Source organism: Maniola jurtina, chromosome 7 (genome assembly GCF_905333055.1).
Source record: "Maniola jurtina chromosome 7, ilManJurt1.1, whole genome shotgun sequence".
In the NCBI taxonomy this organism is placed as follows: Eukaryota; Metazoa; Arthropoda; class Insecta; order Lepidoptera; family Nymphalidae; genus Maniola; species Maniola jurtina.
Window position 1 is genome coordinate 14,017,613 of NC_060035.1, and position 23,128 is coordinate 14,040,740.

Below are 23,128 nucleotides of genomic sequence, written 5' to 3' on the forward strand. Positions count from 1 at the left end.
TCCATACAGCCTAGAAGGTCGTAGTGGCGGATGTAATTGTACTGTAAGTTAGCCTTTTATACATCTATTTCTCTCGTTCGTACAGGTTTACTATATCCTCGCACACACTCTTTAATTTCAGCCTGGCTAATTTAATGTGCGAACTTTAATAGCTCGACCGAAAAAGCAGCCGGTATATCCTCATATCAATAAAGAAAAGAATTGTAAAAATAACATTTATGACAATGTACTAAAATTCAATTTTCAATACGATCAAATTTCGCTCTGCTCTCCGCGCCCGTCTTGGTACGTGAACGAAGCCTAAAGTCTCGCACAAAAACCTAAAACATTTTTCAAAGTTAACGGAGGGTAAAAACCCATATTTCCAATACAGCCCCGGGCATAAAGCCGAGCGAATATTAATATAAAACAATCTCCGGGGCCAGATGTTGCGGGTCTTTATTTAATAAACTTGATCAAATGAACAATGGATTCGAATGTCGCAAGAAAGATATTAGGGTATCCGCAGCCCGGAATATTATGGAGACGTGATGTAGGTTGATCTTTATGTTATACTTTTTTATTAGGATTACGCATGACTGGTTTTTTCTTTTTTAATATACATAGTGAGCAAACGAGCAACGCATAAGTGAATATCAACGCCCATGACAATTTTTACAGCACCAGAGGAACCGCCAATGCGTTGCCGGCCTTTCGAGAATTTGTTGATCCGCCCCTTCCTATGTTAAAATCTAGTGGGCCGATGCGTGTTGTTTCCACAGTTTTCATGCGCGTGGAAAAAAAGGATCTAGCACAACGGGCGGTCAAAGTGCACGAGGTGGTGAGGGTGAAATTGCTTACGGTGGCGTGCGGTGCGGTTGTAGAAAAAGGAGGGTGGATTTACCTGATGATGCAGATGACGTATTTCGGATTTTACTAATATCATAATAGCGAAAGTGGGATTGTTTGTTCCTACCAAGCGAAAACCAATAAATGGTATGGGTTTAGGATATACTACCATACCAATTCCAGGTTATACTACATTTTTAGACTGATCACTTACCACTAGATAAGATGGTATTCAAGGACTAAATTACTAGGCAGATCTGAATAAAAAAAACAAATGTTATAAACGAAAATATATCTATTTTTATTACAAAAGATTGCTATTATTTTTGCTTCCAGAAATTGTAATTTTGACTTCGCGATTCCCAAGGTAAATATTTATCCATACCCTTTATAATTATGTTCGAGTGGTTTTAATTGGCAAATCTCGGTACCTACTAAAGTATCGGGTTGCTGTTAAAACAATCATGTCGAATTTCCGCAGTAAAGGGGATGGGCGAAATGGGCCTGATTCGTCATTTATTAACAGCTACGAAATTCCCTTTAGGAAATGAATAATGCCCATCGTCTTATGCCAAGATAGACTAGTAATAAATGTTTATAACAGCCATGATAGTATAGTGCTTAAGATGTTCACCTATGACCTATTCTGAAGGTCAAAGGTTCGATTTTGGGCACGTAGGTACCTAAAACATCGTGAAGAAACCTGCTCGAGGAGATTTAGGAGCGCCACAACCTAGTAAAACAAAATGTCAACTTTCTTTTTGGGATGTCGGGGGTTTGATACCGGGCTCGCACCTTTCAACTTCTCGGAGTTACCTATATGTGCGTTTTAAGCAATCAAATAATTAATCACTTGCTTTAAGAGGGCTCTCTCCGTTACTCGCTTCATACAATCGTAGTTCCAATTTCATTTGAATATTAAGCAACCAAAGTCCATAAAATTTTGCAGATATATTCTAGATACTAATATCCATGTCTGTGGTTTTCCAGATTTCTGTTAAAATATTCGGTTTCAAAGTTACGCGGTCTTAAAAAATTTCATACAAATCTTTGAGCTCCTATAATTTTAAAACTACATATTTTTAGAAAAATTTAAAACACCACAGACACAGATATTAGTTTCTAGAATATGTCTGCAAAATTTCATGGACTTTGGTTGCTTAAAATTCAAATGAAATTGGAACTACGATTGTATGAAACGAGTGACGGAGAGAGCCCTGTTAACGGTGAAGGAAAACATCATACGGAGACCTGCTTGCCTGAGAGTTCCCCAAAATGTATGAAAGGTGTTCGATTCTGTTTAGGTAGTATTATAATAAGTTTTTGCTAGCGTTCTGGCTATACCCTGTATGTGGCGGTAGGCTCCGACCAGCCCAGAATTTAAAAAAGATATCTCAATGCCTTTTACAGGTTTCATGACGTAATCCACGGTCTCACGACGTTGTGAGCTCAAATCTTCACAATCGCATATTAAGCTCGCTAAACACGTGTCAAGAGTGTTAAGAGGCGACAGTTAATCTCAGTTACGGGGTTACGAGGGAGCACGGGATTTGTTTACGTGTGTTTCTTATGTGACATTTGTCATAATTACGCGAAAAGCCGTTGACAGTGAGTTGTGGGTTATTTCAGATAAAACATCAAAAGAAAAAATATAATATACACTGTATAACCAGAACACTAGTAAAAATAAGGACAGATTATAGTACTGATAATTACTGATAAGATTCCATACAAAAAACTACGACTTTTTTTACAAAAATCTTGTAATTTTTTTTAAATGTTCACAATTTATTCAAAATCAAACATCTGACTGACGCTAGAGGTCAACGAACGTTGCGTAAATAGGCCACTCGAAGTCAATGCCGCTTCATAGGTGGGGTAACCCGAGTTTTACACGTTATACAATGCGGGCTTGAACAATACTAAATCCAGCTACAAGATACTTAAGGCAAATAAAAATGGTTATTAGCATTGGATTGTGTTAAAGTACGTATGTACTTATATACTTTATTGCACCACAAAACACAAATGACGAGTTACAAAAAGGTAGTAAATGAAATGAAATGAAAAGAAAAGAAATGAAATGAAATGATTTCTTTATTTTGCGAAGTAAGTATTTTGTAAGTATATTAATATCGCTAAGTTTTTGCTAGCGTTCTCGTTACACCCTGTTTATGGCCCCCGGGGAACCACGAAGCTGACCAAAGTTTACAACCCCTGGTTCCTCGAGACCCAGGTACCCTATTTATATAATAGCATAAGCATCACACTTATATAATATTATATTATAAAGGCGAAAGTTTGTATGTGTGTGTGTGTGTGTGTGTGTGTGTGTGTGTGTATTTTTGTTACTCCTTCACGCAAAAACTACTGGACGGATTTGGCTGAAATTTGGAATGGAGATAGATAATATCCTGGATTAGCACATAGGCTACTTTTTATCCCGGAAAACCAAAGAGTTCCCACGGGATTTCGAAAAACCTAAATCCACGCGGACGAAGTCGCGGGCGTCAGCTAGTAATATCTATGTTTGTTGAACGGGGCACTACCTCAGTTTCATGCGGCAGTCGGTCGACTGCAACCACAGAACTGCAACGCTGTTTTTCTGCGTACTACTGTATAATGATCCAATGCTACATTTATATCTTAGATTTGTCTGTCTATCTATCTAGAATCCCCCAAAAGCTGCACAGAGCTGTCCTGTATTTGATTGAAATCAGTTGTAGACGAGGTAATATTACGTGAATCGTCAGGTAGGTACTTTATCTTTGCTCGCAGTAGGTAAGTATATTAAAAGTCCTCTAAGTGTTACAGCGTCGTTACCGCATCTCGAGGTGTTGACGGAGGGTGCTTGTTCAGCGGATAAGGAAGATAAAACAGTATTTATTACATATTCTATTCTCATATTTGCTTTACTTATAAAACAACATTTTGTTATTTGTGGAAGCCAATATTTTTATGGCGTTATAGAAAACATGAGTCAAACTTAGATTATACCATGTTTGCAGCGATATCTGTGATAGTACATAGGTACATACGAGTACTAAATCTGATAGAAAAATCGGTCAAGTGCGAGTTGGAGTCACACACGATGGGTTCCGCACCAGCGTCCAAGATACACTAACACTTGCTTTAAGATATTGCTAACTGCCAACAGGAAGTACTCCCTTGCTAGTAGGTTTTGATTCCCTTGCTAGGTATTGACGGACAGACAAATGAAGTAAAAAAATTGAAATCGTACTTTCTGATACGAATATTGGTTCGTATTAAAAACGTTGAGCAAAAATGCTGAAAAGCTTCTTCTTTCTGCTTAAGTAAGGGTTCGATTTTCTCTGGGGACACGGAACCCTAAAAATTGCGGGTTCAGTACAAAATTTGCCAACAATAAAGTGTAACTGAAAAACACTTAGTGTTGGACGTGGAGGGAAACAAATGAAAGAAGTTTTTTTTTTTTTTTTTTTTCTTTAATCTGGCTTTACTCTGATTAGCCAATGTCAAGTTTGTGATATATTCAAGTTATTGAATTTATACAAGTATGGACTCCGTCTGCGCCGGCGCCCGCCGACATACGCGCGGCGCCCCTTTAGAGCGCTTCCCAGTCAGTTCCACCACCAAAAAACACCAACTAACACAAAAACCAGCCACTCTTAACAAAAAAAAACACTCCAAACAAGCATAGCACGCGCGCCAGCAAACGCCATCGCAGACGAAGTCCCATGAAAGAAGTTAGTTAGTGGACAAAGATAAAAAGCTAATGGTTTCCGGTTTATGGGCCCAAGTTCGGGAAACACTTTGGCTAAACATTTGCTAATGGAAATGGAGAGGAGCCAGCTTCCAACAGTTGATTCAGGAGGGGTTTTTTTACATTCGTTGTAGGTCTGGTGCCAAATCGTAGGCCCATGTGGTAAGCCTTTTTTTATCGTGAGATAGGTTTATGTTTTACGCCAATCATGCCCAAGGAACAGAGCGATGATGAGGTCTAGTTTGGAGTGCGCTTGCCTAGAAGATGCCTATTTACTCTTGCCTTAAAGGTATTCAAGTTATACCTTACACTTGGCAGGAAATACGGACGTCGGAAGGGTATTCAAGAAGAAACGTTATTTCTAAACGTTTCTTCTTTCTGCTTAGAAGCTTTTTCTTTCTGCCTACAAGGTGATAAAAAATATTGTGATGAAAAAATTCCGTTTGAAAAAATGGGGATGTCTTTGATTATACTAGTAAAATTAGCTAACCCATCTCTGCTTCGCTGGGGTGAAACTCAATGGAATGGGGAACATTAGAGACCTCTCAGGTATGTAAGGTTCCTCACGATGTTTTCCTTCACTATTAAAGCATAGTTTATAAATATAGTTAATAACAATGTTCTTAAAGCTGACTTCAATTATTGAGTTGTGAAAGTTTGATGAAAATTGCTCCATAAGATATCGAAAGAGAATGTTTGTCCTTAGTTTTATGCGAGTGAAGCCGCGGATAAAAAATACTGTGACAAGAATTGCAATTGAACACCTACTTACGCTTATATCTAATTATACCTACTTATTTATTTTTTATTCGTACCAAAAAATGTTTTAATTTTTGTCGTTCAAGTTGAATGGATGAAAATGTCCGTCTTCAGGTTTCCCATGAAGTTGGTTAAAAACAGTGTATAGTCGAAATACTAAACATCGATCATTTTAATAAACGCAATTTACATCCAACACTGGATGCCAATTAGCGCAGAAACTCCCAACACGGCCATCTCGAAAGCTGTCGTTAGGAACGCTCGAGTTACGGGGACAAATTCCCAAAGCGTTCCGAGCCAGTCGCAGGTGTCAATTAACAGCGGTGCCTGAGATTCCACACGAAATGTGTAAAAATGCGTGTAAAACTCAGTTCCTGTATTATATAGGGCCCTATTACAAGACTACATCTGCATTAATAAATTCTATGAATCATGATTCAAACATGGCAAATATTCGCTGACTGATAGATTCAATTCCATGAATCATGATTTATGACAAATATCCGAAAGTGGCAAAAATGACTAGGCTAAATTCCCGAAGCGTTTTAAACCAGTGGCAGTAGTCAAGTGGTGTCTAAAATTTGGCACCAAATGCTCAATATGTAAAACACACAAGATCTATTAAAATTGTATGTAGTCTTCCATTAGGTGGAACATAGCTTCCACGCCAGTCGATTCCATAAATCGTGAATTAAGTTTCATGACAAATATCAGCAGACTGATAAAATGTGCTTCAAGTAAAATACTTAGGTTAATTCCATCCAGCGTTCATGACAAATATTCGACTGTAAAAAAATGGACTATAATAAGTTCCCAAAGCGTGCCATACATAACACGAAAGAATATCTAAAATAGAAGTTCAATTCAATGGACATGATGATAAAGACTCAATTACCAGAAAAAATCGGTCAAATGCGAGTCGACTCGCTTACGAAGGGTTCCGTACCATGGAGCAACAAAAACACTTTTTTCATAATGTAACCACAAATTCACGGTTTTCGGATTTTTCCCTTTATTTGTGCTATAGTTACATTGCTACCTGCCATATTAGATGATCCAGGACAACGGGAAGTACCCTATAGGTTTTGATTGCCTTACCGCATCTTGACAGATAGGCAGACATACGGATAGACAGACAAACAGATAGTCAAGACAGACTGAAATATGGGTTTCTTTATTCTTTAAAGATACGGACCCCTAAAAATCGCGCCAGGGTGAGATAAGGATAAACAGAGATGGAGGCATAGAGAGGCCGCAGGGAGGAAATAACTGACATAATCGCGCCGGATCCGGCCCTTATCCGGGATTATAGTTATGTTTTACCCGGTTTTATGAAGGATACTATTACGTCATTAGCAATAGAGCCTATTATTTTACATTAAATGGGGGTAGGTACAATTAGAGAGAGAATATACGAGAAAGATATAGAATTGTGCTAATGGCTGAATATGACGCAGTAATTTAGTACCTACCTATTATTTATCACAAGATGATATCCGCGTCGATTTAGATTTTTGAAAAATGCCGTAGGAACTCTTTGATTTTCCAGGGTAAAAAGCTGCTTATGTTCATCCCCAGGATGCATGCTATCTCTGTACCCAATTTCGTAAAAATAATGGGCCGGGAAAAGTTATTTTTTGGTAACAGACTTATAAACAGACAAAAAATTTTAGTTCAAGTTATTTTATTTTCTGTTGCCTCTGTTATTTTACTTTTTCTGTTTCTGTTGTTTGTTTTTTGTTTCTGTTTTATTTTCATTTTTTGTTGTTCTATTTATTAAACATATTTTTAAAGTATGGTAATAATGAGATAAAAAATAAATGAGAGAACTCAAAGAAAATAAACTCTCAGTGCCACGGAAAAACATTTTCTCAAGAACAAAATTTTTGGGAAACTTTTAGCATAATACCTATAAGCTTAGAGTCGTCTGCCACGAAAAAATATTTTTCATAACGGGTTCGAAAAAACAAATAATCAAGTTTGCAAGTAGCGAAGTAAATCAGGGCAGTTAGGAGCACCTGATCGCGACCTAGAGAGTTATTGCCTTTGGCTCGGCTTTAACTTGGATAATATTTTTTTGATTATTGTTTACCTTGTAACCAGTTGTATTGTAGCCAATGCAAAAGTGGTTTGTTTTAAACAAACAAGATTTGACGACGCAGCATCCGTGTCTCCTGATAATATTTAAGAGGCAATGCGGGCATCATCTAGTTAATAAAAAAATATCAGAAAGGGTCCGTACCATACAAAAAACCGGCCAAGTGCGAGTCAGACTCGCGCACCGAGGGTTCCATACTCGGGCATTTTCGGATATTTTGCACGATAAATCAAAAACTACTATGCATAAAAATAAATAAAAATCTGTTTTAGAATGTACAGGTAATAAAGCCCTTTCATATAATATCCCATTTAGTATAGTTATCTTACTTTATAAATTGAAAATAATGTTTTTTTTTTTTTGAGGTACGGAACTCAAAAACCAGTTTTGATTATAGCATCAGGCTGTGATTGCAGACATGCGAAATTATACCCGAACAAATATAAGCGGATAATAATATCAAACAAGCTAATTTCACCGACCTCCTTTGATACCAATGAAGTTCTATAGAAGTAGACGATTCAAATACGAATACAATTCCCAGATATTTTAGCCGAATTTAATTTCATACGAAACTTGGCATTTATTTCCACATACAAGTTTCGCACGCGGGCGATAACTTTCTGATTATGGTCTTATGAAATTGCTTTTAGTTTTATGCGCGTAGCTTAGAAACTGCTAGAGATGCAAAGTGGAAAGTTTACATAAATTGATGTTGAACTTTTACTATATTAATTCTATCGGTGGCTTACGAGCTTGCTTCGCTGGCTTCCAATCATTTTTTTATCGTAATACATTGGTTTTTATTGGATATCTACTCGCAGAACTTGATTTAAGCATCGATGTATTTAAGTATGTCGAAAAAGAATTAATTACATGTACTCTTTGATACTTTTTATTTTATTACTCATACAGTTGGTTATCTAAAAATAACTCGGCATTAAAGGTGAGGTGTTTATCGTGGGTACTGTTATTTCATTTGGATAGAAACCCACAAAGCGACAAAGTTGTGCCGCCAAGCGATTTAGCGATCCGATACGATGCCGTGTAGAAACCAAAGGCGTATGTACCTACTAGCTGATGCCCGCGACTTCGTTCGCGCAGATGAAGGTTTTTTAAAAATCCCGTGGGAACTCTTTGATTTTCCGGGATAAAAAGTAGCCTATGTGCTAATCCAGGGTATAATCTATCTCCATTCTAAATTTCAGCCAAATCCGTCCAGTAGTTTTTGCGTGAAGGAGTAACAAACAAACATACACACACACACACACACACACACACACACACACATACATATAAACTTTCGCCTTTATAATATTAGTGTGATAGGTTTAATGAAAACTGCCATTCTCCTTCCAGACTTGCCCGCTTCCATCTTAGACCGCATCATCACTTACCACCAGGTGAGATTGCAGTCAAGGGCTAACTTATATCTAAATAATAAAAAAACAAGCATTACTGAGACACAGGTCCACACGATGCGTTTCCGGTGCGTTGCGGTGCCGCACCACTGTGCGGTTTCAGTATTGGATGCCATACGGGCACTACGTTGCTGGTCTGGTAGAAGATATGGCGTTGCATCGCATCACCCTTTTTCGCCTGGACTCTCTGGTCTTAAGTCCGTTGCGCTTGTGGTGCGGCGCCGAATGAACGTCGTTACGCATCGTGTCGCATGGTATAGCGATTTCTATGTAGAATGACGCAGCGGCAACGCTCAGGCGCCACACCGCCAACGCACTGGAAACGCATCGTGTGGCCTTAGTCTTAGCGGAAATGCATGGTTCACGAGGAACGACACTCTTATCCGCTAAAGCAGACTGTAGGTTACCTCGTGCAAAAAATGGCATGGAATTAAAAAAGTAATAATATCGTTTTAAAAATAAACTATGCCAATAAACAAAATACATTTTCAGGACGCTTTATGAGTACAAACTTGGTTAAAAAATAATTACATATACAATAAACCTATTGCAATACATTATTGAAATAAGAAAGTTAATGTAATTATATGTTTTTGAATTTATGTTGTACCAAAATCGAATTTCAATATAGCCCGTTCAAAATTTCTGCTGCAGAGTATTTAAATGCGAAGTTCCGAGATGATCCGATATTTTAAAATTAAGTTAAGCTACCTGAAGCAGCTTTGAGCTAAAATAAATTTGATTTGGGAATATTCTGGACTTTCGTTTTACAAATTCAAATCGGTCGGGACCCCGCGCGGCCATGCCTACCCTTTAACTTAACTGAGCTTACACTTTTCATAACGACGTACAAAATTGAATTAAGAAGTTTTCGGACACGAACTTGGCTCATAATAATTTTGCTCTGGTATCTTGTTTATTTTATGACTAACTAATTTAGTATTATACTTACTTAAAAAGTCAAAGTTAAAGACATTTATTCAAAGTGAGTAACACTGTACACTTTTTGAATAATAATTGTTGAATTTAACTACTTATAGCTAAATAATTTTATAATGGAGACCGCGTACCGGTATTGCGCAGAGTAGGACGACCTCCAGCCAGCTGGACCGATGACATGAAAAAGGTGGCGGGGAACGGATGGATAAGGAATGCGGAGGACCTTGTTTGGTGGCGCGCTCATGGATGCATACATGCTGATGGAATGGAAAGGAATACAAAAACTAATAATAATATAATTACGCAATGGTGACACTTACCTAATTAATCATGTAAACTTACAACTAAAACTACAAGTATTTCAAACGCACCGTGTTCTGAAAAGAAACCCACAAGAAATTCAACCGAGTATTTTTTATCATCGCCATCCTAAACTACAATACTAGAATGAAAACACCTAGTTAAAAACTCAAACTCCGTATTGTAGGTCAAATTACTCAAAACTTATGAAGATTAGCTAAATAAAATGAGAAAATTGGAAAGAAAATGTTGTACCAATTATCACGATATACCGTTTTATAAAATACCTACAACAACACGCCAGCATGAATGCCTTAAATAACTCCAAAATTCCAAAGTAGATGACCCAAGCAATTGTCACCTTGGCTTGCCTCTAAACGCATAAATAATACAACGCAATAACACCGTAACTGCGGCGTGCCACTGTTATTGCTTCCATCTACAATCCCCAGCCATCCACCAGCCGTAGTGATGGGACACCGTGACTAAATCTATCGATATAACATTTTAAAAGTAGAAAATTACTGTCACCTTGGCTAAATCTCTTAACGCATCAACAATACAACGCAATAAATAACACCGTAACTGCGGCGTGCCACTATTATTGCTTCCATCTACAGTCCCCAGCCATCCACCAGCCGTAGTGATGGACACCGTGACTTAATCTATCGATAAGTATAGCATTTTAAATGTCGAAAAGTGCTGTTACCTTGGCAAAAGCTCTAAACAGATAAATAATACAACGCAATAACACCGTAACTGCGGAGTGCCACTGTTATTGCTTTCATCTTCAATCCCTGGCCATCCACCACCCATAGTGATGTGACACCGTGACTAAATCTATCGATAAAGCATTTTAAATGTCGAAAAGTGCTGTTACCTTGGCTAAAGCTCTAAACAAATAAATAATACAACGCAATAACACCGTAACTGCATCGTGCCACTGCTATTGCTTCCATTTACAATCTCCAGTCATCCACCAGCCATAGTGATGTGACACCGTGACTAAATCTATCGATAAAGCATTTTAAATGTCGAAAAGTGCTGTTACCTTGGCTAAAGCTCTAAACGAATAAATAATACAACGCAATAACACCGTAACTGCATCGTGCCACTGCTATTGCTTCCATTTACAATCTCCAGTCATCCACCAGCCGTGGTGATGTGACACCGTGACTAAATATCGATAAGACACTCAAACGCGCACACACACACACACACACACACACTCACACACACACACACATACACACTAACACTCGCTTAGTTCTGTTATAATTTATAATCTCTTTTATGTTAACTAATGTTTTATGAAATCATACTAATATATTGTAAACCCATTTGGCCTTATTTTTATATATGTAGTTTAAAATGTAATTATAATAATTGTACCGCTGTTGTTTATAAATAAAGGAATAAAATAAAAAAATAAAAAAATAAAATAACGCATTTTAAAAGTCGGAAAGCGCTGTCATCTTGGATAAAGCTCTAAACAAATAAATAATACAACGCAATAACACCGTAACTGCGGCGTACTTCTATTATTCCTTCCATCTACAATCCACCAGCCATCCTCCAGCCGTAGTGATGGGACACCGTGACTAAATCTATCGATATAGCATTTTAAAAGTCGGAAAGTACTGTCAACTGGCTAAAGCTCTTAATGTATAAATAAAAATACAATACTACCCTGCGGCGTAGAACTTTCTCTTAATTTACAGAATAGAGTCACTAAACTTAATTTGCGATGACAACGAAAGTTTTGTGAGTGTTCGACGTGATTTACCGATTCGAGTTTTACAGCATTCATATTGATTGATTTGATAGTTTCACAATACTACGAGTGGAATCGTTACAAATCTCAAGACAATTGTCACACCCCAAGACTATAAGCAGAATCGTTTCAAATCTCAAAACAAGTCACATCACTAGAGAATCTCCCGTTCCTAATGCGACATTCTTACGTGACAACGATTTATCCATGTATTGTTCCCCTTAATTTATTGCCTTTTAAATTATCCGAATTATTCCGCGCTCAAACAGAGGGAAATACATAAAAAAATAATTTTCTCCGAGCAATGATTGTGTCGTGCAAATGGAAACAGAATTGTACGACAATGAATGGAGGTGTATTTTGCGGTTATCCTTGTAAATGCGAAATGTTTGGTAAAAACAAGAATTTAATTCGATGTTTCATTGAATTTGTATTTCTGATTAACTGACAGTGAAATTTTGTGTATTTTTCTCTTTGTAGTGCAATAAGGTGGTTTGTTTGAAGTCCGTTTAAAATATATATAAGTATATAGTTGTTACCACATTGATATTATAATACACAGAATTCTATCCTAGTTAATATTATCCAGTCCAATCGCGGTCCAATCACTACATACATAGATACTGAAAACTAATCTACAGTTACTATGATCACAATCTGACCAACTCATTCAGAGATCTTACTTATTATTTTCCCCTGTATTTTCTTCTCTTTTTAACCCCCGACCCAAAAAGAGGGGTATTATAAGTTTGACGTGTGTATCTGTGTATCTGTGTATCTGTCTGTGGCATCGTAGCTCCTAAACTATTGAACCGATTGTAATTTAGTTTTTTTTGTTTGAAAGGTGGCTTGATCGAGAGTGTTTTTAGCTATAATCTAAGAAAATCGGTTCAGCCGTTTAAAAGTTATCAGCTCTTTTCTACTTACTGCAACCTTCACTTGTCAGGGGTGTTAAAATTTTTTAACTTACACTTGTTATTATTTCTTTCTTTATATTATAAAGCGCATCGCTCAACCCGGTAAGTCACCGACTATGTTAAGTAGACTCCTTAAAATTCATTTACCGACCATACATAACCCATCCTATAATAATAACAGGCGAAGTAGAGCATAATTCAGCCAACAGTGGTAAAGTCACGGCCCGCTGCGAAAATATTTAGTTTTAATTAACGCATCTCACGTTCTGAGTAAAAATTCATAGAATGCCCTATTACCGCTTTATAAATTGTTTGCTCACCAAATGATCGCTTAATACTGTTTTCACTGAAGGGAAGTCAGGTTTTTGCGGGAATGAAAATGTTCTTACTGGTTTCATAGCTTAATCCATACTTCTTCTTCTACTTCTTCTTCTTGCTGTACTTATCCTATGCTATTTGAGGGCTAGCATGCATTCTTCTTCCATTCGTTTCTGTCATCCGTCAACGCATTATTCACCCCTTTACACACATAGTAATAAAATTATCCTCTTTCACGCAATCCATCCATTTTATCTTTGGTCTTGTTCTTTTTAGGGTTATGTACCTCAAAAGGAAAAACGGAACCCTTATAGGATCACTTTGTTGTCTGTCTGTCTGTCTCTGTCAAGAAACCTATAGGGTACTTCCCGTTGACCTAGAATCATGAAATTTGGCAGGTAGGTAGGTCTTTTAGCACAAGTACAGGAATAAATCTAAAAACCGTGAATTCACATCATTTAAAAAAAAATTAAAATATGTTTCAATTTTCATAGTAAGTTAACTATATCAAGTAGGGTATCATATGAAAGGGCTTTACCTGTACATTCTAAAACAGATTTCAATATACTTTTATGCATAATAGTTTATGATTTCGCGTGCAAAATGTTGAAAAAAATACCCGAGTACGGAACCCTCAGTGCGCGAGTCTGACTCGCACTTGGCTGGTTTTTTCTTCCACATGCGTATAAGTTAGATGATTTTCTTCCTTCTGCATTACATGCTCATACTCGTAACATGGCAGGCCCACCATATTATTTATTGCCCGTCATCTTTTTTAACCAATAGCGCTACTTTCAAACTTCTTATCTAATATTCATTCTTTATCTTAACCATTCTTGCCATACCACATATCCATCTCAACCTTTGCATTTTGGTCGCATGTACCTTTTCTTTTTTCATCCGTATATTCTTTCATTCATTCATCCGATCCTAATAAATAAAGGGCAGGAGTTACGACCGCTTGCGCAAATGTTTGATTTCAAATTATTTTTACATATATATGTTTTTCATTGAAATATTATTTATTTATTTGTTAGATGTTAGACCGTTTCATAAAACTACGACCATACCTGTGCGTCACAAACGCCGGATGCGGGACGCAATGTGGAGCATCCACGAGGCGATCACCACGTGGCTGACGTTCCCGCTTCGTAGACGCTTAGGTCACGCTGGTTCTGATTATGCTTAACTTAAACGAGACATTAAGTTGCCTTCATTTGTTTATATTAAGCAGCTCTCAATTCGCGTAAAAGGACAGGAGTCCCGGACGTTTGCGCAAATTTTTAATTTCAAATTCTTTTCACATAATTGTATATAATTTTCATTACTCTCTACCGTTCCATTGCTTAATTTAAACCAAAAAATCTAACATACATAACATACAGTTGATTATTATTTATAGTTAAATAGCTCTCAATTCGCGTGAGAAATAAGGAGTCAAGCCGCTTGCGCAAATGTTTGATTTCAATTAATGCAACCCTCGTATCGTGTGAAAATTTCATGAATCGAGTGCTTTATAAGTTGTTTTATTGGGTTACGGGAGCTCAAAGCCAAATTACTACCAATATAGCTTATTATGTATTTTTTATTTTTTACACAGATCCATACTTACTTTAATATTATAAAAGCGAAAATCTGTCTGTCTGTCACCTTTCACGGAACCAATTGTGGTGACGAGATTGACGCTGAACCGATCGGATATAGGTTAATTTTTATCCCAGATAATTAAAATAGTTTGTATAGGGTTTCTGTAAAACTTGAATACACGAGGGAAAGTAATATTTTCGTATAAATTCCGTAAAAGCGCCAGAAGTAAGCGCAGGACGTGATTTGACGGAGAGACAAAAAATGAGCTCAAATTCCCCTTCGCCTTGAACCCCTGGAGCATCTAATTCCGCAGATTCCGATGCAGTGACAAATGTTACGTTTTTCGCTCTACGAAATGGATGAGCCAAAGGGTTGAGCTCTGAAGATAGCGGTTTTATGGTACACCGTATAATATACATCTATGGACTGTAATATCTGAAAAAAACTTTTTCTTTATTGAAAAATTTTACGAGACATTTCGCCGCGACTAATTGCATCATCGGATGACAGAAGGGTTTGCTCATTTTTTCCATAACGGATCAGCCTGGCTGTCCAGTGCGGAAATGCAGCCAGTATTCTTGCCACCATTCCACGGGGGCATGATTTGTATAGTAATTAGATAAGGCTAGCTTTAAGTTTTATTGTAATATTTTCAATCAAAAAAAACTTTATTTAGTTCATATTTATATATTTATTTATGGATTAGAATAAGTATTAGGACCTCTAGGGGTCATTTTTGTCGCTAGTGCCAGAACTTGACGGGCGATGGATTGGATGATACTTACATAAATCGCTACGTCCATGAGCCAAGTTAAGTATTTGGTCTAAATTGGCGGATTATAGCAAATTTAGCCTTAGTTCCTTGTGTACAGTTTTCTGTTTCATCATAGGCGCCATCTCCACGGGCGAGAGAATCGTAACGAGTCCAACCTACTATATCGGCGTCAGTACCGCCCTATGGAGTTTGGGCTACAAGAGTTTTATTGAATTTGGCGGCACTATTTGGAGACTATTATTAATAGCCGAGTTTCTTGCTTATTCTTTTCGGTAGGAAAGGCATTCCGAACCAGTGGTAGATGCTTTTGACGATTTAAAAAAACCTGTAAAAGTCTAATTGAATAAAATTATTTTGCATTTGAATATCGCCGCCATTCTCTCGTCCGTGGAGTGGCGCCTTAGTATGAATCGCTACTTCCATGGCCCAAAGTAAGTAAAAACCGGTCTAAGCGGAAATTCAAATTGAATGACAATAAGATTGACGGGCAGCCAGATAGCGGACCCGTTTCATTTCGCGAGGTTTTATGTATGGCTTAAGAACGTATTGCTTCCACGACACGCATTGGATCAGGCTTTTTGTTGTAATGACCTTATTTTCCAGTTTTTTTTAGCGACAATAGTAGAAAAAAAAATTACACGTTAATAATCCATCCAATCCAATCCAATCCTCAGCCTGTATGCATCCACTGCTGGATATAGGCCTTTCCAAGAGCGTGCCACCAAACACCAAAATCGTCCATACTGTACCTAATATTTAAATATGAAAGTGTGTTCGTCTGTCTGCTAGCTTTTCATGGCCCAGACATATTCTTCTTATTCCTATTAAAATATGTGATATTAAGTTTTCAAAAAATGAAATCAATGTATGAAGTATTGAATTTGAATAGTAATGTAGTAATGAAATCAGCTCTGAAGTTTCCAAAATTGGTGCCGAGATATTTTGTACCAAAAATATTTTTCATCAAAGTAGAAAAAAACACAAATAATCAAGTTGGCAAGTTGTCGAGTAAATCAAGGTAGTTAGGAACACCTGATCGCGGCTGCCTAAATTATTGATATTGAGTTTTTATACGTTAACTTTTACAATAATCCTGTTTTTTACTCTTTGTAGTTGTAGCAAATGCAAAAGTTTTCTAAACTCAGTTGTTTTGCTTGTAAAGTAGTATTTTAATATAACATCTGGCTAACATTAAGCGTAAAAAATTTGATATAGTACCTAAACCGAAAAATGACAAAGGACCTAAAACCGCAGATGTTAAATATTTTATAACGCCTGTAGTTTGATAGCAATGTTTATTATAGCTGTTTCAGAATTGAGTCACTGGAAAAGTTAAAGGCGCAATAATTTTTAAATAAAAATTAAAATAGCTACAAACTAAAACTGGTTTCGCAAAGGCTGGATACCAGATTAGGTAGCAGGCTTTCTACGGTAAATGGAACCCAAGTCAATTTCTCTTTAAAGATTACTGTGCCTGTAATCGGTACGGCTGGTAGGGTGCTCCCATCAGAATAGAGAATAGAATAGAATTATTTATTTGCATAATGTGTGTATAAAAGATGATGATATGATTACAAGGTTCGACACATTAGCCGTAGTGGCGTACAAATATTGTGTTAGTTATATCTACTTACATGCGGTTCGTTAAATTAAAATATAAAAAAAAACAAATCAGGCATTGAAATGAAAAAAAAAAAAAATTAAAACGTACAATGCAAAAAAAACAGAAACAGAACAGAACAGGTCAGAGATTTATAAAATTCCAAACCACTGCTAGGAATCAAACCCGGGATTTCCCACTAATAAGATGACAGCGTAGCAAGGAGGTCGTCAAAACGGTTTCACACCCTAGCTATAAAGTATCCGATGCCTGCAACTGAACTTGCTCGCGATTTGGCATCAAACGCGCAATGCGTGTAAAAACAAGTGAATCGACTGTTCAGCGCTGGCTCCCTTCCATTTCCATTTCCATTAGCAAATATTTAGCCAAAGTGTTTCCCAAACTTGGACCCATTAAGAGTTTGCTTTTTGTCTCTGCCCCTAAATGAACTTTTTCTTTTCTCCTTTCCATATTTATGTGTTAAGTGTTTTTTCGATTGCAATTCTGGATATTTACTGTTTCAATAAAAAATTATTTGCAGTATGAAATAGGTTACTAAATCTGATCATTTGGTCTGACACGACAGTCTCGTACAAAGTTAGCCTGCCGCGTTTAGCATAATCTGCTAATAGAAAACCCTAATGGTTATTCGTGCAAAGCTAAGATTACTCAGCTAGTGGTCCATAAGATACAAGGAATAATGTCTGAATATTCTGTTTGCATTTGGTAGTTTTTTTTTTTCAATTTCTCGTAAGAAGAATTCTTTGAATTTTTGGAGTAAAAAGTAGCCCATGACCGTCACAGCTAATTGGATGGACCTTGAAAAGATACCGGAGAGATGGATTAAAGACACTTTTGCATTTTGTGATATTAGTATGGACTTTGGAAAGGTTAAATGTACTTTTTTACCATTAAGTAGGTACTGGTAAAGTATTTAATGCACCATCACCGATGCATCGGATTATTATTTTATATTATAAAAACTGAAGCATAAATTTACGTAGGTAGGGGAAGTATCCTATTGGTTTATATGATAAAAAATGAACCATAAATTCACGTAAACTTTTCACTTTGCATCTCTAGCAGTTTCTAAGCTACGCGGATAAAACTAAAAGCAATTTCATAAGAGCATAATGTTCATCACGAAGTTATTGCGCCGAACCGAACTCTTAGCTAGGCAAGTAAATGCTGAATTTATGATGAGATTAAGAACGTGCGAATAGTCTATAAAGTTAAGATGCAAACCAAGTTGTTATACGAGTAATTGTGCAATGAAATTGTTATTATAAGACGCATCGAGATATTATTAAAATGATTTTGAGCATCTTCGTAATGATTTATGAGTAAAATTCGTCCAAATATTGGGTTGAGGAGCTTCGAGGTTACTGGAATGGGCATGTATAAGTACACTGGAAGAGGAGTGCCATACATAGGTAATGACCGTTATTTTTTTTCGAAACAACCCACTGATTTAAAATTGACACTTTGTGTCAAATGGTCGTCTTGTTGAAACTACGTTGAAATATGTCTCAATACTATCTCTCAAAACCGAGTAAAATCACATGATGTGAGCTGATATCAGCGCCAAAATCAAGTTACTTTTAAAACGGGTCGGCAATCGCAGCTCTAGCGTACTTGTATTACAGAGATCAGTGTTCGAGGGTGTACAGAATATAACCAAATACGTGTGGAAAACATAACATTGTCTTTGCAGTTGCTTAGTTAGGTAAAAAGTCCCTATAATTCGGCATTCGCATACAAAACACGCTAACATTGTCAGATAAAGTCATTATACAGAACATAAACACCAGATCCCTGATTAATGTACGGTCCCGTGCAAGAATGAGCTCAAATCTTCCTAATACCCTCCCCCTAGCAGTTAACATAAATTAAGATTGCCAAACACGTGTCCTGAGTTTCGGGCGGTGACGGTGACGGGTAATCTCAGTTAAGGGAGGAGTGAATATGAGGATTTGTTTATGGTATATTCTTAGGACGTGATGCTTATCAAAATTATGTTAAGAGCGATTAAAAGGATAGGGCATAGCGATGATTTGGTAGAACAGTTTAGTAGTTAATCTTTCTGCTTTTGCATGCCTTAAGCCATTGTTAGGAGGTTAACCTGGAAAGTTAAAGCCTTAAATGATGCTTGATATTAGCTGAATTTCAGGACATCTCTATTTAATTAGATGCATACTTTTACGTTGCGAAACATTTAAATACTTTTTCAAAACTGTCAATTTTGTTACGTTTATCTATTCGTGAAAATTTTGATGAAACCAGTGATTGTGCTCATTAGTAACCGCCTGTGGTTTCACTCAGAGAAAATATAAATTCCCTTTATTCTCTATCCCATGAGAATTCCAAAAAATCTGACCTTATTCCTCGTCGTTATAAAGGGAATCTATGTATACAACTTTCAAAACCCAAGGGCTTGGGTTGGGAGTTTATGAGTCAGTAAGTGAGTCAGGATTTTATTGATTTTATACATATTTGATGATTCGTGAGCATTATTTTTATTTATTAAACACAACACAGATGCGGCGGATCATATTTAATACACTTTAACTTACTACTACAAGTTACTCGTGTAAATCTAATAGAAGGTTAAACATAGAAATATTTTCTAGATAATATGCTTTAACATACACAAGCGTAAAATTGGTACGGTAAACACTAACCTGCAACTTACTGAATCTATCCAACCAGCTACTAATAAAAGCAATGAACTCAATTATTGCGGACATGTGCACCGAATAATTGTGTAAAATGTTCTAGACAGTATTCGAGTATCTCAAAGTGAGCCGCGTAAACGGTATGTTTATGGGGAGTTCATAAAACTATTTGATACTCCCTTGGTCGGATGCTTTGGAAATAGTCCAAAATATTACATGAAATATTGCGAATAGTCCAGGAGTTGTACGAGATGTAGAGCGTGAGATTATTTATAGCTCACCAGATACTTTATTATACGGTCAATTAACCTTTATGCACTTTTAGCATGTGAAATTTCTACTAGATGTTGCATAACGTAGCACTTATTTTTTATTTATTTTCATATCAACATTATTGTTTATTTTTTATTTATAATATATTTTCATATAAACATTATCATACAATCGGATTAACTAAAGGCTTTACTATAATTGTAAATTGCTCCTATTGCGCACCACTATAATGGTAAAAAATACACTGTGACCTGTGCATTCTAATGTGCATTCTATTTGCAATAAATAAATTATTATTATTATCATGTTTATGATTAACTATACCGATAAGTTTTAATTTAAGAAATTAAATGTTTATGTATTTATCTTCATCGCAAGGAAACCGACATGGCATAAAGCTTTCCATAATGTTCTCAAAGTTATATCAAACTTACCGATCTACACTTGGCCATGGTGGCCTATGGCCTAAGAGAGAAACGTAAACATAACGAAGTTTCAATTTAGGCTACTGAGTAGAAATTACATATAGGTAGTGTGAAATTTCAATATTATTGAATTGAAACATGCATATAGTCTGTTTATAACTTATTTTAGTTGTTGAGTATAACTTAATTGTTAATTAGTGTAAGATCAAGTCTATTTCATTTAGATACCAGAAAAACGGGATGGCAAAAAGCATTTTGTATAAAACTCTACACCTGGGAAGAATCATTCTTTTTTTATGAAAAGGAAAGGAAGTATAATGCTAATTAGACGGTGCGATAATACGAAACCTTATAAACCCGGGTGAAAACGTCTACTTTGCTTATGCGGATTATATTATTTCAAACTCTTTTACTTTTGAGCTCACAATATTATTAATTTTTTTATCTTTTTAAAAATGTATTGTTGGAACGTGGAATGCTTGACTTTGGTTATTATAAAATAATAACAGTTTACCTGTTTGTTTGTGAACGTATCATAAATCTTACTATAATAATATGCTTTTTAAAGTCTTAAGTTCTCGTGAATATATTATTATAGAAAAAGATATAAACCTAAATTGGTCGACTTAGAGATATGGACTTTAGAAAACATAGGGTAGGTAATTTAGGGGATCACTAAGGAATAATTTTGAGCTACGGGTTTTCTGAAAAAGTGTAAATAAACGCGGATGAAATCACGGTTAGAAGCTGGGTATTACATTCAACAAGTGTAAATTAAAAATTTATTACACCCCCGACAAGTGAAGGTTACAGTAACTAGAAAAGAGCTCATAACGGTAGGAACGGCATTCCGAACCAGTGGTAGATTTTTTTGACGATTCAGAAGCAATTGTAAAAGTTTAATTACTTAAATAAAAACATTTTGAATTTTGAATTTTAACTTTAAAACTGCTAAACCGATTTTTTTTTGGATTATAGCTAAGAACACTCTCGATTAAGCCACCTTTCAAAAAAAAACTAAATAAAAATTGGTTCATTATTTTAGGAGCTACGATACCCCAGATAGATACAGAGATACACACGTCAATCTTATAAAACCCCTCTTTTTGGGTCGGGGGTTAAATAACACCACTTCGACTGACAGACAATGCATGATGAATTCGGTAGACCTAGAGCACGGTAATGGTATGTATAATATTACCGTGCCTAGAGACTTAACATTTAAACCGTGCGGGTCTATGAATGAACACGAAATTTTATAAACATAAACGATTTTCAGAAATATGAACGGGATTTTAAATAAAACCTAAAACCACGTGGGCATAATCACGGAAATCCGCTCGCAACAAATAAAACTTTATTTTATATTTTATTTTATTTATTACAGGAAAATCTACAGTGAAATATTACAATAAGTTTCTTAAACGCTAATTACAGAAGTACGGCCAATTACAGATTTTTTCGAAAAAAAATTAAAATTTGTGTGGGTGAGTTAAAACATTTTGAAGCTAAAAACAATAACGCCCACCAGTTTTTAATTGGAAGTAAAAAGTTCTGTATAGAGAATTATTTACCAGCAGTCCACTGCCGCGACAAAGCCGAATAAACCGCTTCCGTCGGATTAACAGAAAACTCCGCGTCCATTTGTATCCAATTTAAAATCAAATTAGAAATAAATACACTTTCTATTCCATTCGATCAAAGTCTAAGAGCGGGTGGACTGAATTATTTAAATTTTACATCGACCTTTGTAACTGACTTCAAAAAAAAAGTCAAAGTCAAAGTCGAAATCATTTATTCAAAATAGGTGCTATTGTACACCTTTTGTTTGTCCGATTTGAAAGATGATATAGTGGTAATAATTTAATTAGGCAATTTATATCCCTACGTGGACAGTAGGGTGGTAACTAGCCACGGCCTCCCACTAGACCTACCCAGAAATTTAGAAATTATAAAATTCCAAACCCCAGCCGGGAATCGAACCCGGGACTTCCCACTAACAAGACCACAACACTAATTATACCACTGAGAGAAAGGCCGTCAAAAATCTGTTTAAACACTAGTAACGAATCCTCCACCTGCGCTTAGTCTATCACGTGGGGGACCAACTTCGCGAGTGCCATAAGGAAAATGTACCTATTATCCAAGGAGCGAGATTTACCCCAAATCGAATCCCGCTCCCTCGTCTAAAACGGCCTTAATTTAACGGACGAATTTGTCTAATTCCAATTCGTATGCTGTGACAAATGTAGTGATTTTTATTCGGGGTTCGCTTTTTACGCGCCATATAAATCACATTTTTTAGACGTATTAGGTATCTTTGCATAGGAACTATGAGATACTTTATATTCGCTACTAGCACTAGCCAATGTCCGCGATTTCGTCCGCATGGATTATCTACACAAATTTCAAGCATCTATTTTACCCCCATAAGGTCGAATTTTAAAAAATCCTTTCTTAGCGGATGTCTACGTCATAATAGGCTATTCTGCTTGCCTTTCAGTCCGATCCGTCCAGCAGTTTGAGCCGTGCGTTATAAATCAGTCAGTCATATTTTCCTTTTATATATCCGCCTACGTCCCGGCAGGGGTTTAGAATTTTATAATTTCTTAATTTCTGGTCCGGCTTAGTGGAAGGCTTCGGTCGTCGCTAGTTACCACCGTACTGGCAAAGCTGTACCCCAAGCGATTTAGCGTT

At 36.4% G+C, this 23,128-nt stretch overlaps 1 protein-coding gene across 1 annotated transcript in view; it reads right to left on the reverse strand.

The window, feature by feature from the left end:
• The window catches only part of LOC123867096, a 308,948-nt gene that overhangs the window by 2,070 nt on the left and 283,750 nt on the right, over nt 1-23,128 (reverse strand). The gene's annotated exons all lie outside the window — the stretch shown is intronic.